Source organism: Manacus vitellinus, unplaced genomic scaffold, assembly GCF_001715985.3.
Source record: "Manacus vitellinus isolate BGI_N305 unplaced genomic scaffold, ASM171598v3 scaffold_5_pilon, whole genome shotgun sequence".
In the NCBI taxonomy this organism is placed as follows: domain Eukaryota; kingdom Metazoa; phylum Chordata; class Aves; order Passeriformes; family Pipridae; genus Manacus; species Manacus vitellinus.
The window spans coordinates 10,491,512-10,508,379 of NW_021940682.1; the positions used below are offsets into that span (position 1 = coordinate 10,491,512).

General features: G+C 38.8%; 1 long non-coding RNA gene across 2 annotated transcripts; it reads left to right on the forward strand.

The window, feature by feature from the left end:
* The first annotated feature begins 3,620 nt into the window (after nt 1-3,620).
* Nucleotides 3,621-16,305, forward strand: LOC108641004. 2 transcript variants are annotated; one of them, XR_001921659.1, is made up of 5 exons: nt 3,621-3,731; nt 6,608-6,728; nt 10,609-10,726; nt 15,507-15,605; nt 16,252-16,305. It is a non-coding gene; the product is annotated as an uncharacterized LOC108641004 (long non-coding RNA). The 2 variants fall into 2 exon arrangements; XR_001921658.1 differs by lacking the exons at nt 3,621-3,731; nt 6,608-6,728 and having other exon boundaries at nt 8,691-10,726.
* The last annotated feature ends 563 nt before the right edge of the window (nt 16,306-16,868 follow it).

Below are 16,868 nucleotides of genomic sequence, written 5' to 3' on the forward strand. Positions count from 1 at the left end.
ATATCCTGCCTTGACACACATCCACGTGCGGATGACAGGGGCAAGGGTGGGTGAGCCAGCCAGCTTGCAGGCTGAGTCACCCCAGGAAGGCAGGCCGTCATCTGGCAATTAGGATGGAAAAGGAAGTGTGCCAGCATAACAGGTGATCTGAGCAATGCACTGCGCCCCACATGTCAAAATAGATATTGCACAATATTGGCAATGACAGAGAAATGTGAAGAAGAACACAAACATGCATTTCCAAAATGGCCTTCGTAGTAGGAATTAAAAAATATCACAGCTCAGCCTGTTTCTTTTCATGGACAACTTTAATACCAAAGATGAATATAACAATCAAGAAATGGATAGAGCAGTGGTGTAGTATAAACCTCTTAGCATATTTGGTCACTTTTATATGAGTGTCTTTTCCTGAGCATGGAGGCTTGAAAGCAGGATCACAAACACAATTTATGAGTACAGAACAATTATGCTATTTGTTGGATAGTACATACAATAAATGGCTGGGAGTAATGTGCTATTAGCTTTGGCACTAATGCCCTCACTGCCTCTGATGCACGTAACCACTGGGTTTCTGCTGGTCAAGCAGATGGTAATCACATGGGGAAGTGCCAGACTCCATTGCTCCTTGCAATAGAATGATCCTCAGTTTTGCTAAGTTGCTATTTTCTATTTTGATTTTTTTTTTCTCAGGGTTTTAGAGCTTTTTCAGTAGTTAGTTTTTCCTTCAGTCCTTGAGCCTCTGCTACAGGCTCAACAATTTCACTTGTGTCCTTGTTTCAGCTTTTTTAATATACCTTTCTTAAGTTTACATGCTGTTACTCATAGGTTACCAACCTTTTTTTAGTAAAGCAGAGTTGGGGTCATACAGCCTACCTAGGTATTGTGTTAAAATAGTAAGACTGTGAAAGCTTTACCAAAATGGTGGGAGACAGACTTCTCTATGCTTGTTATTTGATGTATTTTTAAGTACTTTGCTAGCTTAAACATATGAGTCTTGCCAGATGGCAAAAAGACTCATAAATAGATACTAACATGAACACCACACAGGGTCAGATGTGCTATATAACTGATGGTATCAGTGATGGTCTATATAATGCCAAGCAGAATAGTCTGGGAAGGATGGACTTCAAAGGCAAAATTACTTAGAAATCAGTGATATGAAGCTTGAAAACAAAAGAATGCTGCATGATATTCTGACTTTGACCATGTTCAGATTTATAAGAGGAAAAAAAATTACTGTGAGGATAATTAATCATTGGCACAGGTTGCTCAGAGAACTTTGGCACTCTCCATCCTTGGAGGTTTTTCAGCCATGACTGGATAAAAGTCTGGATAAAACAGCCTGGTCTAAGCTAAGCCTTGACCCTGCAAGGGGACAGGTGAACACACCAGGAACCTCCTGAATTCTCTTTCAGCTCCGGTCATCAGTGATCCTATGAGTTAAGTTACTGTTGTAGTCAAGGGTAGGTGAGGTGGAGAAATAGTGTTACAAAGGGAAAATGCCCAGTATGACATTTCCCAGTATGTCCAAGTCTCTGTAAAACTTGGCTGCTGCCATCTGTGTAAAGTGATCCTGTCTCTCTCCAGATCCTGTCCTGGTGTTCCTAGTCTCTCTCTTGAGCTAGCACTGGCCCTTGTCCAACATCACTGTGAGCTGTTTCAGCTCACCAACCTGACAAAAGCTGATTAGTTTTTTTTAAACTGGTTGGCTTTCTGCTAATTTAGTTAGCTGAACTACTTTAATAAGAGACAGATGAGCACCACAGCATGAGGAGGAGGTGGGAACATGCAGTTGAGATTGGAAGGAGTTAAGGGTGGGCAGGGCCCTCTCAGTGGGAGCAAGCCATTACATTTGCCTTGTTGCTTCATGAAAACAATGTGATATATTGAAGCAGCAGCTTCAATACAGGCAGAACAGCAAACTGGGTAAGCCCAAAAAGAAAAGAAAATAAATCATAAAGAAAATAAAACCTCAGAAATAAAAATTCTATAATGCTAAGACTGATCAAAAGTGTGGAATTACAGAAAGGAACACAAGCAAAAAGATCACTGACTAATAATGTCCAAGAAAAGATGAACAGAGATATATGAAATGCCTAACACTTGAAACTGAAACTCCTGCCATGGTAGGAAACCACAGATCTTGTTTACCAAGTTACAAAAATCCTGTGTGGGTAGTTCAAACAGGAAATGGGCTGATCAAAAGCAAAGATAGGGAAATATGTACAACAGAGATAATACAGATAATAAAAGCATTTTAGAGAAGTCAGTAGCAAAAAGTTAGCCCTACTTTGACATGAGATTCTGTGACATGAGATGATCTGACCTTATAAGAGACTGCTGTTGGTGCAGTGGTGATACCAGAAAACCAAATTGCAGTCCAGTAGGTAGCAGCAACAGTACAGTGAGAGACATTTTGGTTGTAATAGAAATGCTAAGAGCCCATGATGTCACTGCAGAAGTGAAATTTTAAAAGTTGAAAAAACCCCTGGGAAACCCCAGATTTTGATGAGGGGAAACACGGAGTTGTTAAAATACTACAGTGTGAGACTGGGAAAGTGCCTCTCTGCCCTATACTATAGGGGATGTAATTTGCAGTGGATGATGCAAATTGCACACAAGATGACACAGATGATGGATGCAGAATTGCAGGGGAACAGCCTCAGGACTCAGTCCCAGAAAAAGGGATATTCATACAAAAAAGCATTCTGAAAGAACATGGGTAATGACATGCTTTGCTCATCAGCAGCTTCATTGATGGTTTTTTTTTTTAAGGTTACTTGACATCAACCTCAGGAACGCCTTGAGGAACTTCAGCACTCAGCTCTTACTCCATCATCACAGCCTTGCAGAGAGGGGTGGATGGCTGCATCTGGGAGTCTATCTAAGTAAGAGACTGGTTCACTTTGAACACTGATGTGGAACCAGGGTACATTTGCTTTCTGGGGCTGTTTAGCATTATCCCACACAGTTACTGTGTAGGCAGCACAAGTAGCAGCATACTGTGGGGTGTATTGCACATATCTTGGAGGTGTGTACTGTGTTACTGAGCCATAGACCTGAAAAAACCTGTGAAGATACATAACCTAGCAAAAAAGTAAGCCAAACAGGATTCAAAATAAGCTACCAAAGCAAACATCCCTGAAAGCTTAATACCAAAAATTGAAATCATGTTAGAAAACACAAATTCTGGGAAAGTAGAGCATCTTGCCTGTCCTATCTATATCTCACTTCCAAGTAATTAGGAAGGAACTGACAGAAAGGATAGAAGAGTCTTCCACTACTCATACTCAATTCAAGATATTCAGTTCCAGAATGAAAAAAAGATTTAAAAAAATTAATATTTACATGTAATTACAAGGTTAAAATAGACCCTGAAAAATACACATATCAAAGATGCTAGAAAACTAGATGCCTTTAAAAAAAAAAAGTGCCTATTAAAAAGTCTGACTGTTGGTCTCTGTCTCAGCAGGGTCGAACCGCCCACCACCTCATCTTTCACCAGAGTCAGCAGGGAGCACAGGATGTAATTGTTGTGCATTCTCTGAATGGCAGCCCCCAAGAATTCCCCTCAAGATGATCTAGTGGAGACCAATGTGTGTCAGGAAGAGCATACTTACTAGAGATCTTAGGAAGGCCCACCTGACAGGAATGATGGTGAGAAGTCTCAACTGTGTCCACTAGAAACAAGAACAAATGATGGAAAGGAGCGGAAGACATGAACTTCCATGGTAAGAATAACGTAAGGGCTACTAAGAGGATCAAGTATGTTCTCCATAATTGTTTTGTTTCCTCTGTGAAGCAAAACTTGCATTAGCTAGCTTGTTTTATGAGCTGCCACTGGAGGTAATAGTGATGAACCTTACCAAAGGGGAGGAAAATAATGCTCTTGCTTCAGAGGTGCAAAGAGTAGCTCATGTCCAGGCTAAAGCACTGCACCAAATGCTTCAAGGAGCCAGGGACCTGTTGCCAAGGCACTGCCATGTAATGACAGATGGGGGAGAAAGTCTATGCCAAGAAGAGTTGGCAGGTGTGGGACTCAGGTAGACATACCACAGTGGAAATTACATGATTTCTGATTAAAAGGGCTTTGCCTTTCATGTATCTTCAAAGGTATCTGAAGCTCAATTGTGTCATAAGCAACGATGGTTCATTTTCATTACCTAGACTGAATGAGAGATCTTTAATCAAACTGTGTTGCATTAGAGACAGTTCTGCTGTTTAACCATAAATATTTGGGTGTGCAATCTGGTGCTGATCTGCAAGGTTACTAATATCTATAAAATAAGTAATCCTTTTTTATTTGCATCATCTACCAAGTTGTTTCAGCTTCAGCTTATTAAGCTTGAGCTTAGATCGGAGGTGATGCCCTTGATATAACAGGGCACACAGACTCCTGTTACGTTGAATATATTCAGGATATATTGTTTCTGCTACAATTCCCAGACATTTTCTTAGCCAAGTTTTAACACAAGCCCACTAAATATATGCTTCTTTAAAAAAGTAAATCTCTACAGTCTGTTCTCAGCTTTCTTTTACTTTTCTCATAATATCAGGCCCACACATAGCCCAGATTCCTCAATGGTAGCTCATGAAATTTTTCCACCTTCTTGTGCTATATATATTCCTATGTCCTGAGCAGCAGCCTGTGTCTGTGTTTTGAGTACAGACTGCTGTTATTTTAGATATCTGCCTCCATAAAGGAGCATCACTGTTTCTTATATGTCTTCATAATGAGATTTTTTTTCACTATTTTCACAGAGGTTTAACCTCATTTTGAAAATGAGGTTGTTCTTTTTCTCCAAGTTAAATAACTGTAACTGTAACTATCTATGTATCTATACATATATACATACATAGATACATACATATATATATATATATAAAGTTGGGAGTCAGTCCACCAGGGCCCATATGTATTTCTTGGTACATAGCAGTTGAAGTAAAAAGCCTTATTCACAGGAGGGGCTCTTAAATGTGTGCCCTCTTTTTAAGCACCTACTGAAGAAAAGTTTCGTGTGCATGTCCACACTTTTCTCAATGGGGATGCATTGAAGAACAGGCTTATTTCCTGGAATCAAAAACCTTGACTGAAATATCACTGCCTGGATCACTTGCTGCTTGCAAGGCTGATAGCAGCAAGGGGATATAAACCATAGCTCATACCAGCCTCACCAGGAATACAAAGACATGTTGTATGTAATCATACAACATGTCGTTCCTTGGGTGAGATCATGTGTTCAAGTATCCTGCCTTCATGCAGTGGAAGCATCAAGCTGAAGGTCATGGGTCCCAGAACACAGCTGTGATGAAGCAAATCTACATTGTGACATTCAGTTTTGTTATATAATTAGAGCATTCAATTATAGACTGGAAGACATACTTAGACTGTATTAGAATATTCTCTGATGTAAATGAGGTTGGGTTAATTCACTATAACAGGCCGGGCAGTGACAAGAGGTGGAGATAAGCTCCCAGCACTAACTCAGGACAAAATTAAGCAAGTGGCATGCTTGCCTGCCCTGCCCTGCCCTGCCTTGCCTCCTCCCCACATTCTGGTCCTGCAGCCACAACCGCCAGCTCCACACTGAGAGCCCCCACCAGAGAGAACAACTGGGCAATGCACACCTTTTGTTGTAATCTGCTAATAAATGACTTCTCATTCAGATTCCAGCTGCAGTTTTGCTCTTGCACAGGCTGTCGGCTGGGTGGAGCAGCTGCAAACCTTAGGAACAGCTAAGACTCTTGAACAATTTCAGTCGTTTTCTTGGAGTAATATTGGATTAATTTAACCTTTGAAAACAATAACTTCTGATACAAGACCTTGTCTCTCTAGACTGATCTGGCAGGTTCAGCCATAGCTTACATAAGCTGGAACATCAAGGCTTGTTTCGAAGAGAGAGGGAATATGAGCCAAGATGCAAATATGGACCCCTGTTTTCCTCTGAAAAATATTAATAGCTTTTCATTTTCCTCTTAGGCAGCGTTAAGCCACTCCTCTTAATGAGCAAAGGGTCCTTTATTTTTTGTAGATATTTGAGGAAATTACCATGGTATTATTGTTCCATAAGTCACTTTCAAAATATTGTAGATAGCACACTGAGATGGAAAGAGTGTGTGACCAGAGTGCACAACCTAAAAACCAACTGAGATTAAATGCAAGGCCACCAGGCACAATGTCTAAACCAGATAAATCAGGGTGACTGCATAGCTGTATTCTTGTTTTTCCACTGTACTAACTCATAGAGAGCACAAAATAAGCCTGTGTAGCAAAGACACGAAAAAAGGCACACTGGAAGAAATATTTATGTTGTATTAGCATATTCTCTGCTCTAAATGAGTTTGGACTAATTACTTATTAGACCACAATGGGATAAGCAGGAGAGATAAGCTCCTAATATCACATTAGGAAAAATTAATTAAACAGAATAAACATAATTTATTTGATTCTGCTATTTCCTATTTCAATTGCTTTACTTAGCAATCTCAGTAATGTTCTTTAACAAATTCTTTATTTATTTTTTTAAATATAAAAAAGATAGACAAATGAAAACAAGCTGGAAAGAGATGAATTTTATTCATCACGGTACCTCATTTTCCTTGGCAGACTAACAACTGCACTATCTGCACAGATTTCTGCTACTTGAGCTAATAGAGTGCCACTACCAGCCATGGGTTGTCATCCTCTGAGTAAAGCACTCCCAGAAGAAGATTGCTGATGGTCCCTGGTGAGAAACACAAACTGAGGTTTTGCTTGTTGGCTGGGGTGACAGGTAATCAGATGGATTCCAGATATAAGGTAACCCACTGTGTCTCCTCCAGCCTCTTGCCATCCTTGTCCTTTGCTTTCCCCACTTCATCCCAGGACCCCACATTCTCCTACAGGAAGTCACAGTAGATCCCAGCTCCTGATCTCCCAGTCTGGTTAGCTGTTTGCTCATTCCCCAGTATGACACTCTTTGCTTCCAATCTACCTGACTGGACCACCCTACCTCCCCAGTTCCTCCTCCTGACCCCATTCCTCATCTAGCACAGCTTTGGGATCCAGTATATCTGCCTGAGAATTTCTTCACAGTGCATTTGAATAACTGTCTTCTGTACTCTTGATTTGGACATCTAGGATGCTGGGACCAGAGCAGGGCAGACCCCTGCTTTCCTTTTGGTTGCCTAGACCTCTTACAGCTTATGGTAACAGATTCCCATTCATAGCAAATGAGACCTTTTAGGAAAGTTTGCTGTTGAAACCAAAGTCATCTTTATTAAACATGCACCATGAGCTTTCACATACTTATTTAATGAGGATAAAACCAACATGTCATTGACACAAAAGCTGTCTTCTATCAGATTTTAAGTCCTTGCACCAAACTTGCAAGATTTATCTTTTGTCACAGAAGACACCAGAATTTTTAACTGCAGCACATTTTCCCTAAAGCCTGACAGACACGTCAGACATGTCTGAGTTGTTTTACGCTAGTTTCCCTTGGGAATGTGTGTCAAGTAAAAAGTCCTGAACTATACAATTTCTTATTGTTTAGACAAGACAAAAACATTAATAAATTTAATCTCAGAAAAAGCATTCTAATATCTTTAGTGGCCACTATGCAGACTTTCATTCCTTAGAGAAGATAAGGCATGTCCTTGCAAACAAGAAAAATCAGATCTTGTTGTGCCAAGGCCTATGCTCTCTAAGTAGTTCAAGGTGATCAGTGTACAGTTCAGATTGTTACATAAAACAATTTGCAAAGATCAGTAAAAATTAAACACAAAATGACAGCTTTTTCAAGAAAACAAGACCCAGTGATAAGCCCCAAGGACTATGCTGAAATCATGGGCAGTAAAGATGAAAAATGTGAGACTAGACTCAGTGGGACTGTGACAGAGTAGTAGAGAGAAGACTCTTGGTCAAGTGTGAGAAGTATGACACTGATTATGTGGATTATTATACTTAGATTCATTGCTAATACAGTATCTAAATATTGCCAATGCAGTGTATAATATGATCAGATCTAAAGGGTTATAACATAACCAGGTTCAACTGGAAACGTGCAGGTTTAGAGCCTTTGGCCTTGCAGAAAGCACAATTACAAAGCAGCAAAGCACCTATGGAGCTACTTTAGGATTTTATCTCTGTATATGGCTGGATCTTAGTGCTTTTACTCAACCATCCAAAAGTGAGTGTTCCCATCTTAGGGCTGGATGTACGCTCCAGGCATCCCTGCTAGGGTAGGATCCATCTGGAAGCTGCCTGCAAACTTGGGAGATAATTGGCCTAGTCCACAGATGCATTTTTTACCCTTTCACAGGCCAATGTGTATCAAAGTCAATGACAATCATCACAGCTCCCCCATCTCTGGAATGCATTAATTATGTGACCATCCAGACAGTTCCTCCTGCAATTCCCACCTGGTGTTCTTATCTTAGGACAAACCACATTACCTAGCAGAGACTGCAAGGGAGAGGGGGTGTGTGAGGGCAGGATGTGCTTCGAGACCCAACTATCTTGCTTTACTGTCACAGGGACAAAATAGATATACTGTAGAGTAAGCCTCACCAATCAGCTAAATCGTGAGTGGATGGGCTATTCTTCCTCTCTGGTGCCCCCAATCTTGTGCTGCAAGGATGCCTAATTTGACCCAAACTGAAGAAAAACAGACAAACAGCAGAAGTGCAGCAGCTTGGTTTGTGTTTTTCCTTCCCTCCCTCGTTCTCTCCTTTTTCATTTGTGTTTTCCTTTGCTTTCTGTTTAAGAAAAACTTTCTTGAGATATTCTTGAGATGTCCTTTGGAGAGCTACCAAGACACTGTTAATAAACAGCTTCCAAAAAGCTGTGTTAGAGACAGCAGGATGTTGCTGCAGTTTCCATGTGTCTGTGTGACCAACAGACAATATGCTGTCCTGGAATTCTCCTAGCAGTGAATTTGCTGTTCAGCGTCAGCATCACAGAGAGAGGCTGAGTTTCCTTCCCCTGCAGCTCTGGTGCCCATACTGCCTGCCTCTCCAGGGAATGACTGGACTCCAACAACAGGTCTGGCAGAAGTTCCAGCCCATGTCAGTGAACTGAATAACTCTCTCTTCTGAAATAAAAAATCCAAAACTTTTTGTTTCTTACTGTGTCTTTAAGCCTGTTAAGCAATGGTATTTTCCTCACACAGACTTTTAACAGGAAACCAAAATTGGATTTTTTTTAACAAATGAAAGCCTTACTTTTCTTAATTCTGAATATTTTTATTCTTTTCACCCCCCTTATTTTTTTCTATCTTTATTAAAGGGTTTAAAAGATTTGGTGTGGCTTATGTTGCCACAGAAATAAAGAAGCATTTGAAATCTCAAACGCTATCCAAAACTTGTTTAGCAATATAGTTTTGTTACAGTGACACAGCATCTTTAATTCATTTGACCCTTTGGATCTTTTATTCTACTGAAATTTGACTCAGCAAAGTTAAATCCCCTTATATCATTCTGCAAGACAACTCATTTTATGTTTGGATACAAACAGCCAAAGGTGCACAATCAACTCGCCCCCAACATGCCAGTTTGCACTAGTGTGGCTGAATGGAAAAAGAAATTGTGGTGGCTTTATAGAAATGTACCTAATTTCTATGGGATGCTCAGTGAATATCAGAACAATAGATGGTGTATTAACTACTATGTCTGCTCTTTTTCCTTGGCATAGGTAATATTTTTATGTAAGGGGATGGCAGCCTACTCTCATTATATTAAGCAAAATTCTTCAACGGATACCATGAAGTAATAATTTTTTTTTTTTTAGCTTATTTTTACTTGGTCTTTAGGAAACTGTTCTGTAATAGCAAGCTCTGGAACAAAATCTAAAAAACAGGGAATTTTTTGTGTTTGAAATGTCTCTCCATATGATTGCAAATAATAAAATTATGGAAATATCTTATTCTCCAGTTACTCTATATCATCCAATCAGCATGATTTACTCTTCCCTCTTGCTATATACTTTTGTGTGCAGATTTTATTGTGTCTCTGTTTTGGTTTTAATATTTATATGTAATTATTATCAAGCAAAACAGAGAGCAACCAGTTTTTTAAGGATGTACTGGAGTGAACCACTACAGGCAAGTTATATTTATTTCCACGTTCAGGATATGGAAGGCTAGCAAGGGATACCTCTTTGCACCTAAATATTTTAAGTCCATTGGAAAAGAATTACAGGCTGGTCAAATAAGGTTTTTCTTATCTTTTTTTTTTTCCTTTCACCCCCATTTTGTGTTAAGATTAGAATCTGTTAAAAACAGCCCATTACCTTAAGCCTTAAAGCAGTTCTTTCCCTGTTGCAGAGAAATCTGCTTGAAATGTGTTCTGCCTTTATGATCTCCAGGCTCTAGCCTGGCCAAACAGATGGAGTGTTCCTACCTGGGCTGTCACTTTGTTTTCCTCTTCTCCCCATTGAACTAAACCTTGCTCCCTATGCAACTTGAGGGGAAGGACTTTTAACACAACATGAAACAACATCCTTGACTGAGCAGGTTACAGAGAGAGCCCAAAAGCTCTCAGTACTCTTCAGTTCCAATACACCAGCTCTCGTGGAACCCAAAGTGTAGGTGCACATCTGCCTTGTTTCCTTCCACTGCCTGATTACAGCATTTCCAGCCTCTGCCAAGATGGTGATGGCCACAGGACTGCAGCCTGAAGAGGGAAGGACTGAAATCCTGCTTTCACCAAGACCAACACGTACAAGAGAGGCAATCACCGGTTGCTTGTAAGTCTGAATCGCTCAAATTTCAGTAGCTTGAAATATCATTAACACAGTTTCTCTTTTTTCCTCTACCTTATGAAGTGGAAGAGACCCTTCTCTTTTATTAGAAATACTGGTTTTCTTCAACTCCCTCTATTGCCTCTAAAAGTCCTTAGGCATTTTTCTTAATATAACCCTGTGCCTCAGCTATGGCACATCATAGGCAATCAAATAAGAAGAGTGTGGTATATCCAACATGACTCCTGCATGGCTCTGAACTGACACAAGCCCGTGATGCTGTTGGGATGTGACTGCTATATGGCAGTCAGCACAGATTTCCCACCTAGCAGAACACTGGTGGGAAATCTTAAAGGCTGCAACAGGAATGCAGCAACATTAGGAAGAAGGCAGTCCAGTGTGGCAAAATGTGAGTAAAGGAATGAAAAGACTGAAATGGAATATTAACAGTAAATTATTGGAAGGTGAAGGCTCCTACTGTCTGCAGGTTCTGGAAAGGCAGATACTGATAACTGATGATTTTTTTTTTTTTTTGATAGAAAAGAATGCATGTAAGAAAAAATAGATAGGAAAATGAAAGAAAAAACATTAACAAATGCACACAAAACTGTCAACGGTGTTGGCCAGTGCCAAGAGCAGGAATCATTACCTTGAGCTATTTAGCATTCAGACCTGGGCAAAACTGTAGAAAATAACAAAATAGAAAAATTCTGCACTGGCTTATTGGATAACTATAAATAATTTAAAGCAACTTCTGTCTTATCTTTTACAAATCAGTGGACAACTGACTGCGCTGTTATGCAGAAAATGGTGGAATTTTTTAAGCTAATGTACATTTTTTGATCACTCCTATTTTCTGACTATGCTGTTATGCAGTTTTATCACAGCTATCTCCTTTTATCAGAAAACAGTGGGGGTTTTTAGGTTAATGTACATTTTTGACCACTCCTATTTTGGTTGTTAAATTTTCTCAAGGGAAAAGTTGTGTTCACTGCTTGATACTGGTACTATTCAGGTCTGGCTTTACATTAATTCTCAGTTTGTCACTCACCTGTGATTAATCAAGCAGAAACTTAGAAATAAAATTATGTATTTTGTAAAGGGGAACTAAGCTTTCAGTAACTGTGAAACTATGATTAGGAACACTAGGACAGACTGTCAGGAATTCCAGCTTGGTCTAGTTCTAGAACTTTGGTAGAGTTATGCTGAGCCATGTTTGCCAATAATCTGAGTTTTAAGTATCCTTGCTATGTTTTCCATAATACAGTTAAATCTCTGTAGGAGTAATAACTTCGGAAAACTTTGTTTTGGTCAATATCTGAAATGAAAATTATGTGTGTTGAAGGTGAGAGCAAAACACACCAAGTTATTACTTGAGACCAAGAAAAAAATTGCTACATTCTCATTATTTTAATCTTTTACTGGACAACAGTAATGGCAAATTAGAAATTACTTCTGAGTTCCAACTTCATTTTAATATTTAGGATATCTGCCTGCTGCTTATTTTGCGTGACATCTAATTACAACAGTATGTGAGATATCTCAGTCTTTGAGGTCCCTCACAACAGGCCCATGGGACGAGAAAATGCAATTTCTGTGCAAATGCAAACAGAGCTACATATTCGCTATTTTTCCCAGGGAAGTATGTGATATATATATATATATATATATATATACACACACAGACAGAGAGAGAGAGAGAAAGATGAATATTAAAGTCAATCCAGCTGTCTTTAATTCCAGAGTATGTCTCTGATGCATGAACCATAACCTTTGATCCTAGCTGAAATGTTGAATGATGCCTTCAAAAATATATTAAAATTCATTATAATGTAGATTACTAAAATATTCCCTTGGAATATGACTTTTTTAATAGAAGCACAAGAAATAAATTAGATATTAATTACATATTGCCCTCAGTTCTACAGAGTCATGAAGAAAACAAATTTGGACTGCTGCATAGCACAACTTCATAATGCTGCAGTTAGATTTTTCCCTTGTATTTACAGACTGGTTTATTTTAAAATCTATTCAAGCACTGGAAAATCATAAATATGCAGCTCCACAGATCTGGAGATCAGGTTTCTGTGACTGTAATACATGGCTTCTTTTGACAAAGCTCTCCAATTAAAGGTCAAACTCTGCTTGCTTTACATTTGATTTAGGATGGAAATACATGTGTGAGTGAAGGAGTGTGTTTTGTCACAGTATTTTATGGCTGCACACTGCTCCAAACATAAGCAAAATATGTACTGAGGTTCCAGTCTAAAAGGGACAGAATATGACAGTGTTTGGTTGGAACGTTTCTAAAAGGTGTAACAGCACATTAAAGGTTTCATAGGAAATACAACTAAAATATGCCTGATATACATCTGTTCTTCTCTCCTTACCAGAAATTCCAAAGGTTCATACCAACACAGTTGAAGCCTCATTTTCACTCCTCTATTAATATTACAAATTTTAAATAAAACAAGTCAACAGATACAACAGTTGGTATCAGTCTTAAACCCTTCAATTTTGCCAGTGTACCAACATGCAGTATTTTTGATTATGTAAATCTCAAGTTCTACTGATTGCTATACCAGTGAAAAGGAGCAGGATGTAAAAGTTTTAGCATGTACACTTTCCTCTCAAATCTGTCAGAGGGACACAGAGAATGGACTGCCCCAGTCATGTAACATCCTAAATCAATAGACATCTATTGATCTATGGGAACCACAGGCCTCTGATCTTACAACTAATCCTTCTTTAGCCCACTGTATTGAAGGAGTTGGTTGTGATACTTCAGGGTCTCTCCAGAAATGGCCACTTGGTTGAGATATTTTGAGAGAGAGAGATGGCACGGAACCAACAACCACAGGTGTGCATCTCAGCTTCTAGTAATTAGAGTAATATTTGTCACCTTATGTACTCTTTCTTAGACTGTAAAATACTGTCTTTGATCATAGATGCAATTAAGAATCATCTCTTTATTTTAAATCAAGGGGAGAGTATGATTGAGAAGTTGAGAAGTGAGCATCATCTTATCATCAATGCTCTATAACTTTGTTGTGATGGAACAGTAGAGTTGCCACTGGCATAGTCATTGACTTTTAAAGATTTTCTTTCCAGCAGTCAACCAAAGAACGATAACCTCCTGCTCCATCAAAAAAGCTGGAACACATAGCAGTGCTATGTTCAGGCCATGACTGAACATTTGAGCAGATAAAGTGGCACCATGTCATCACTGGCACGCTGCCAAAAGAGTTGTATGTGGTATCATAACCCCAGGAAAGAATTTCTGTATAGCTGGAAATTGCATGTGGAAAAGCAAAGGCAAAGTGAACTTTGCCTGTCTCTCACCCTTCTCTGCCAGATACTAACCAAACAAAAGGAATTTGAGAAGGAAATGCTCTTAGATCTTCAGTATTTGCCTAGATCCATAAATGTCTTGAGGTAACCGAGAGTAAAGTGTGTGAGATTTAGATATTATCTATCCAAAGTTCCTATATATGTATTCCATTCCCTTTAATTTCATTATGATATAATACCCTAAGAATTAATACCATGAATAGTTTCATTGTCATATAATCCCCTAAGAATTAATACCAAAAATAGTGATGGCAGAAAGAAAAAATTGGAGAGAAGCTTGGAATATCTCATCCCTTAAGGCTTGGGGCTCAAATGAGTCATATTGCCATGCCTCCTATGGCAAAGAAGGCTTTCATAGCTGAGAGGCAAGGCAAGAGCCTTGAAATTTATGTGCAGCAGTCTTGATGTCTGTCCAGACATAGATAGATGGAGGGCTTGGAAGGTGTTATTCCAAATAACACAGTCTTATGTCTATCCACTGTGGTTTTACACGGGGTTGTGACTTGTTTATCCTCTATTTTGTTGTCCCACCCTCTATTCAGGGCTGTTCAGAGAAGTTGCATAATAAAACATAAGAGTTGGTTTGGCTCCAGCTGGTCCTGGTGCCTGTTTTCTACTGTGGGGCTAATTTAGTTGTGGGGACAACATTTGGGACACAACAAGAGAGAAACTCGAAATAGCTCAGAGACTTTTGAAGAGGCAAACATTTTATTTACTAACAAGTTGCTACTGCAAATAAAAATTTTAGTACCTATGATAAGAATAATTTTATCTTTTTGCCAGGAAATTTGTAGCATGCTCCTTTGGCTCAAATAGACAGACTTTGTGTTTTGTAATAAGCTTTGCTTCATTGAAAACCAACTCTGTAAAAGTAGCAATATATAAAAGCAAACAAACCCTTCTTATTTTCCCTGTATGTATAGTCAGAATCCTATCTTCAAACGACCTTAAAGAGAGTTTTCGATGCTACTTTTTTATTCTTGTTAGTTCAGCATAGCCAACAGTAAAGGCCTTGTTGACATTAAGCAAATATGCAATGATGCAGCAAAATTAATTTAGTCACACTGATGCAAATCCCTCACACAGATGTAAAGCCTGTGTGCAAAGTAGGGCATTTCTGAATGTACACAATATTTAAAATTAAGTGAGAGATTCTGTTCTTCCCAACTGATTCCTTAATGTGATTCACATAGATACCCCTGAAACCCTAAGCTGAAAGAAAGGGACTTTCTGGTCAAAACTAAGGGTACATTAGGAGTACTGTTGATTGAGAAGGAATATCATGACCTTTAAATTGCAAGTTGCAGTAGCTTAACAGATATAATAACACTTTAAAAAACACTCTTTACATTAGACTGAGTATATTTGACCTTAAAATCACTAGGAAGAAATATGTCATTGCATTGCATAACTCCATTCTATGGTTACTTTTCAGAACAGAAGTGAAAAAGAATGCACTTTTGGTCCTGGACTGTTCTTTGTAATTTAATGTGATCTGCTGTCAACAAGAGGCAAAATAAACCTCTGACACTCGGTAAGAATAAGAACAGAACAAAACGTACCTTACTATGGGTATTCAGTCAAAGATCTATGGGCAAAAAATGGCACAGTTTGTGAAGGCGTAACTGAAAAACAGGTGGGGTCAGCAAGGGAGGTGTCTAGTAGGAATACTGGTAATGAGGTAATGACCATAATGACCATCTTCCTTTGTAAACTGAAGAGGTTTGGGGAATTTTATTTTTTTCTTAAATTAAAAATGCTTCAGAAAAATGTGAAGTGGAAGTAAAAGTTCTGGTAATTCAGTAAACGTCTTTTACATATTTTTTGGACAAAAAATTCTAAGTATTTCATGTTGCAGTATAAGTATTTCATGTTGCAGTATAGCCTTTATTTACTATACTGCAACATGAAATACTTAGATCAAAATCCAAACAAATTATTCGTATTAAAAGCATAGTTTTCAATCTAATCAGGCTATACTGCAACATGAAATACTTGGATCAAAATCCAAACAAATTATTCGTATTGAAAGCATAGTTTTTAATCTAATCAGACTATGTCCCAAAAATTTTCTTTATAAAATATTTTAAAATCCGAGAAACTTTCTCCTAATCTGAATGGAAGCATATTCTGTAACCTGGGAATCTTTTGTTAAAATCAAACTTTGATTCTCCTTGCAGCTAAAGTTTCACACTACAGAAGTGAAAAGATATCACCCGGGACTTCCTTTCCATTGTACATTCACCTACTACCATCGCTACTGATGCTGTAAGTGACTGTTAAAGCAACATTTTTTTTCCTCTTCCATTCTCCCTCAAAAAGTCCCTCTTCTGGAATGAAGTCAGGGCAGAACCTCATTCTAGTGGGCTGCAGTTTCCCAGTGGACCTGGGTGACTTGAGAAACACTGTTCTGTACATACATTAAGAGGAGTTTGCAGTGCTTCATTTTGTTCTACCAACAGCATTGATGCTAACAAGAACCCAAGTAGGAAACCCTCATAACATAAAGAGACGGGGCGAGGGAAGTGATTTAGGCAGGTAGGGAGCTAAGCAATCAGTTATTACTGAATTTCTAACTGTAGGCAACACAACTATACCCCCTACCTTATAGTTCCTGAGATTACTGAGCTTCATCAACAGAAGCTGTGGTCCCCACTGGATAATTCCCGAGTTCCTTGAAATGAGTCTAATACCCAATGAGGTTACTTGTGCTGCTGCAGAAAGATATTTCTGGCCTTTTACATGTCAGAAAAGAAACTGAATGTGACAGATTTGGAGCTGCCCTGTGATAATTTAG